This window comes from Mytilus edulis, chromosome 2 (assembly GCF_963676685.1).
Source record: "Mytilus edulis chromosome 2, xbMytEdul2.2, whole genome shotgun sequence".
Classification (NCBI taxonomy): Eukaryota; Metazoa; Mollusca; class Bivalvia; order Mytilida; family Mytilidae; genus Mytilus; species Mytilus edulis.
In genome coordinates this window covers 1,133,917-1,140,848 of record NC_092345.1, presented here as the reverse complement: position 1 = coordinate 1,140,848, position 6,932 = coordinate 1,133,917, and positions in this window count along the sequence as shown.

Below are 6,932 nucleotides of genomic sequence, written 5' to 3'. Positions count from 1 at the left end.
CGTAAAATTAAATTATAAAAACAAAAACATTAGTATAAATGATGAGTTTTTGTAGTTTATTTTTTTATCAGACGGAAAGCAAATTGCATGGAGAACATATATTTGCGTTAACCAACAAATAATTATATATTCATGCGCCAGGCCTTTTCAATGACTCAAATATATGATTTACGTGTGATAGAAGTTAATACGAGTGTGGAAAAACTTATTCCTTATCTCAAATATTAAAGACTTATATTAGGATTACACGCCTTTTTAAAGGAATGTATTGATGTATAAACTGTATACAAGTCACTCACAAACATATTCTTCGGACTTTTATTTGTTTGTGAGTTAATTGGTCGAGTTTATACACCAATAAATTCCTTTAAAAAGACATGTAATCATTATAAGATATTCAAAGAAAGCAAAATATCAATAACCCGAACTCAAGGCAAATTCAAAGCGGAAAGTCCTTTATCAAATGTATGAACAAAACAGTCCCTTATCAAAAGGTAAAATCAAAGGCCCAAACACATCAAAGGGACATCAAACAAAGGGAAATCAACTGTAATATTCCTGACATGTCACAACAATTTTCTTATGCAGAAAACTGTGAATTTAACCTTAGTTTTATAACTAGATTAACCCCTTTCTTAGTCTTGTATGACAGTCGCATACAGTTCCATTATATGGACAATAATGTGCAAACAAAACAAACAGACATAATAGGTGAAAATGTCAAAAATTGAGGTAGAGCAGCCACCATTGTGTTATAATCGTAATCACTATAAACATAACACATGTAACAACGGAGAAAAAAAGGCATTTAAACAAAAGACCTAATAACGTGAGAGTCTATATGACTTGAATTGAAAATTTTCAATTGCATCTTGTTTTATGGTTCCTTACTTCTATTAAAGAATTTTTTTTGAACTTTTATAATAATAATAAAGTATATAAAACAATGGGGCTATTTTTGAAGAGTCAATATACTACTGCATAATTATAATAAACAGAGGTTTTCTTATAAGATTAAATGGTCCTTTTATAAATCTGGTTGAAAAATGTGGTGTTGCAACTAATCTAAAGCCTTCCTCTGTAATGCAAAAGGGGAAATATACTAGATGTATTTATAGTTGCGGAAACTGTGATGATAAAATTGACACCAGATGCACAAGGCCAAAATATTGGAAAATACAAACCTTATAATAAGCGACGAGATGTAAATTTCTCCTCGATGAAATCTATGTACATTTCAGCAAGTTTATCGACCGGTTTAAGGGATTCAAATGGGCACCAAATGCACTCCTTTAATAATAGACTTCTGTATGTATATCTATGAATCATGTTCGATTTATGGACAAACTAATAAATAAGATTACATTTTAATAGAAATTATACCAGTTGAATAAACAGTTTTGCATTTAAAAGAAAATCAAACTAAAATGGAGGCGAGACATGTCGAGAAGACATTCACATTCACATTAAAAAGAAAATAAACTGGCAATGTCAATTCAACCAAACAAATGAAGAAAAGGATCAAAATACAAACAACAGTATACAAAACACAACACAGAAAACTAAAGACCGAGCAACACTAATCACACCAAAGTCGATAGAGACACCAGTTGCTCTGAAAGTATAAGGAGATTCAGTTCCAAATTTAACCCCTGTCGGGTTGCTCATGTAAAAACTAATCCGTTTATATGTTCGATTCGGTAAGTCGAATTCTGTGAAAAGTGGTTACAATTGGAAAATATCCTCGTCATGCTGTTCGTAAAAAAGAGATAATTTCAACTTCACTGCTTTGAAATCTTGGAGAGAAAATAATGTATCAAAAAGTAAAATCACAGAAATACTGAACTCCGATAGATTTGTTTAAGAGCATAGCAACTAAAAGTTCATAAACATTACAACAAAATAATCGACTGTTAATATATGTGTTAGTACAGAATTGAACTATATAAAATCTATTACAAAATATGCGGGATACATAAGACACATAAAACTATGAATACTAATTACGATTATAGTCCAAACATGATATCTATATACACATTGTTTTTTTTTGTACAGAGTAACATCAGTTTCATTCTAAATATGAAACTGAATCTGATTATGTCTGGATATTTAATAAAGAATGGTAATACATACCATTAAGAAAAAATCAAATAATAAGCATGGTAACTTTGATAACAATTTACCATAATTCCTTAAATGTGGAACAAACAATAATCACATTATATAGGAAAAAAAAAACGTTATTGGCTAGTACGGTTAAAAGTACCATTTAAAAATAGGAAATGTAAAATGATTGCAAATAAGACAAAAATTCAACAGAATACAAATGGCGTGGATGTAAGCAAATATAAGGTCACCCGACATTCATCAGCAATGAGCAAAATCCATATCGTATAATCACCTATAAAAGTATCCTGTATGACAAAATGGGAAACCATTCAGACGATTAGCCAACGGCCGCATTTAAAAAAAATATACCCATATTTCAGTAAGTTCTGACATCTCTCATCCCCCTATGAACTACAGATAACTCCCGAGTGTGACATTTTGTCTTATGCATTCGTATTTTGGTTGGTGAATTCATAGGAGGAAACGCAACTCTATATATGCACCTAAATGCCACAGTGGTGACAATGCTGTAAATTAACTCATAACAACGCAGAATTTAAAAAGTATGAATACTAAAGTAAAATAACAAAACTACCGAAAACAAAAGAAAATTAAAACCGGAAAGTCCTTATCAGATGGCTCAATCAAAAACGTAAACACATCAAACGAATGGAAACCAAATGTTATATTCTGCCTTGGTACAGGCATTTCCTTGTGTAGACAATGGTGAATTAATACCCGAAAGTGCGCACAAGGTCACAGCTTTACAACATACATAGTACAATTACTCAACACTTATGAGATATAACATTTTCTGACGCCAGACAAGCGAAAAAAATGTTTGTGTGTTCTGTTAAATTTTTCCTTTTGAAATTGTTACACGATGATGACTGCTGTACCCATATTTTAACTATTTTATTTATTATGTCTGTTTAGTTCACGCATCATTTTATATATAACGGAATTTGATGAGACTGTCATCAAAGTGAGAGGATTAGCGCTTTAAAACCAGGTTTAATCCACCATTTTCTACATTTGAAAACCTGTATCTAGTCAGGAATATAACAGTTCTAGTCCATTCGTTTTTTATGTGTTTTGTCATTTGATTTTTCCATGTGATTATGGATTTTCCGATTAGATTTTCCGATTAGATTTTCCTCTGAGTTCAGTATTTTTGTGATTTAACTTTTTACATGCGATATGAATCGTGTATTAAAAGTATCGTAAATATAAGTATTTGTAAAAATATATATTAATTATAGATGACGACAAATATATACTATTAGCTTATTTTCCTAACATGACATTGATGTATTATAAAACACATTGGGATAATTTTCCTGGCATATGCACAAACCATTATCAACTAGTTCTTAATATGAATCTAAATACGGACATTAAAACGTTTAATCCCGCTGCAAATGTTTGCACCTGTCCTAAGTCAGGAATCTGATGTACAGTAGTTGTCGTTTGTTTATGTAATATATACGTGTTTCTCGTTTCTCGTTTTGTTTATATAGATTAGACCGTTGGTTTTCCCGTTTGAATGGTTTTACACTAGTAATTTTGGGGCCCTTTATAGCTTGTTGTTCGGTGTGAGCCAAGGCTCCGTGTTGAAGGCCGTACTTTAACCTATAATGGTTTACTTTTTAAATTGTTATTTGTATGGAGAGTTGTCTCATTGGCACTCACACCACATCTTCCTATATCTATGCATGACATCTTATCTGATATGCTAAAAAAATCAACATTAAGTTAAGTTAATAGATAAACTCGTTATAGATACCAGGATTAAAATTTTGTACCAGACGTGTTTTCAACGTGTATTCAAATGTATCTACCATCACTTAAAGTCTCACAAATCCCTACAAAATGTTGCATCACAAAGTAAAATATTTGACGTCAGAAAGTTATTTGAAGACAGATCTCATAACACTGATTGGAGACAATTCAGTTTAATAGTAAAATATACCCGAAATTAAGTACATCTTGTAAACTTAGAATTCGGTAACGTGAACGATCTTATAACACATTTTGCAATAAAATATTCACATTCGTTTACTACTTCGTATATTTTCAAACGTGATATTGACGTAAAACTTAAACTAATGAAATATTTATGAAACCATTCAGTTTGATAGTTTTAAATTCTTTTAAACTTAAATTCCGATATTGTTGTTATTACACATATTGCAATAAAATATTCCATTTCGTTTCATACTGCGTATATTTCCAAACGTAATAATAAGTTTGACGTAAAACTATAAAACTTGAATATTTATGGTAAGTCATTTAAAGTGATATGAGAATTTTCTGAGGAAGAATAATAAAATTTGAAAATGTGTACTGAAGTAAATAATTACAGTACAAAGTATCAGTACATTTGCATGCCTTGTGAATAGCATTAAACGAGATCGTAATCGGCATTGGTCATAAAACGACCATTTCATAGTTTAACATATCTATAAATATCCATATATGTAAGATTTAGATATAATATAATTGGTACCAAAGGTTATGCAAGTAATTCAGCCATATAGATGAAATCGAGCCAGTTTATTATTAAAGAAGTGAATGAGATTTGATTTCATATGAAACAATTTTATCTGAAACGTGTGCTTATAAAAAAGTAATAACTAGATCTACCCAGTTATACCTTTGTACGTCAGAAAGCAATTTGAAATACATTAACCCATTTTAAGTTATTTTACAATGAGTCTTGACAGACAAAACTAAACTGTTTTTTTTGGCAAATCGCTTGAGATGAACGCTCAAGTCTTAAGTTTTATGTGAAACCATTGACATCTCTCTCTCTCTCTCTCTCTCTCTCTCTCTCTCTCTCTCTCTCTCTCTCTCTCTCTCTCTCTCTCTCTCTCTCTCTCTCTCTGATTACTTTAAATAGCCAGTAATGTCATACCAAAAGTTTTTGGAAATTTGACCCAAACGTTTTTGTTCCTTATTTATATTTTCCTTACATTGTTTTCTTTTTCTTAAATGGTAAAACATATACTCCTACGAAGAGCCAACTAAAAGTTTTGATGTAAAGTACTGAAGTAGATCTTAACATTTTGAGAATTTCCACCCATGTCATCTCTTCTGTCTATATTGGGTTTTAAGGCAATAGATTATCCTGCACCTTTTATGTTGAAAACGGCCACCACATAATGGGATAGGTTTGGGGAAGAGTAAAGGAATGAGACAAATGGAAGACTTTTGATTTCCATAAGAAATACATGGACATTTGGGTAGTGATATATATAGATTAAGCCCTTTGTAGTATCGAAACAGAACTACAAGTAATATTTTTCGAAATATACATAAAGTAACCCTCCTCTCCTCCCCCTTATGAGCCCGCTGAGAGTTGGGAAGCTCTATGAACAAAAGCTAACTCTCGTAAAACGTACGTCTTATACTACTGTTAGGGTGCATCGCATTTTGTTTCTTAAGAACGGTTAATTCGTTGGATGCATATACCAGAACGGGGTTAACTTATTTTTAAGTTCAATAATTTAAAATCGAAAATTTAAAAACCTAATAAACCTGTTTTAATGTATAATGCGGAAGTTAAAATTTACACTCTTGTGACTATGTAAGTGTGTTTTTAATGTTTGTAAACTCAATGCAGGTAAGGATTTTATTTATCATATTTACGATTAATCAATCTATAAACTGTAGCCTTTTGTACGTTGATTGGTTTTCAAATTCAGAATGGGAATCTTTATATACACGTGAAGGTATTGGCATTTTTATTTACACGTGAAGGAATGGATAAATGTGGGTTTATGTCGATTAAACACCAACCAACCTTACAACATAACTAGTTCAAGAGGTCAATATAGGCACACGGTATTATCATCTACATTGATAAATATATTTATTTCAAAGTAATCATATTAACTGACGTATTCGATACAAATAATTTAGATTGATTGATTCAGGTAAATATGTTCTAACGAATCAAGCCGGTATCTTATTAATATCAGACATGCATTTTCTCTTTTTATGGCTAAATAAAAGAAGACAGACTAGTTTCATTGGTTCATGACTGTGTAACGTCAAGTAGGAGATGTTACATATACAAATGAACATACAAATTCGGAAGGAGATATTTAGATATATTGTTTTGTACGTTATTGTTAGAGTTGGGTCAGTGTATATAGTCTTTATAAATACATTATAAATGACAGGGAAAGGAAACTTAGAAAAGGTCCAATTAAACATGGCTATTCCATTTACATAAATTGTACAAGATTTCCCTTCAGCACATGTTTGTGCTTGATAAGAATAAAAGAAGTCCAATTTTGAAATCGGATTTGGATCTCTCATTTTCCCTTTTTTACCTCATCATTATGTCCAGGCAAAGTTTACTACAGACAATCAATCAATTAATGTACAAAAGAAATGATATTGCTAATCAATTATATTAGACATTAAAGGGATCATCATCATTACTGAATACACGTTGCGACGTTCAGTTCCAATCAAACTACTGTTCTGGAGAGATATTCTTTTGAACAATAATTGTCGAGAAATGCTTACATTTTCCCTTTGTTCCAGTTTTGATAAACAACAAATGAAATGTACAAATATTGTTTATATTATGAAGTTTACACCCGGCACTTGAAGCTTCAGTTATTAAAATCTGGGACTACTAGTATTATAGTCAATATATATTGTCTAGTTTAAGTCCAAAACCATTGTCTCTTACTTTTCAAAGAAATTGACATAGTTTAAGGGCAGACCTCGAAGAGTATCTCAAAATGAACTGTTATGTCAACAAATTATCATTCGATATTTATTTTGGTTATTCATTTTTAACA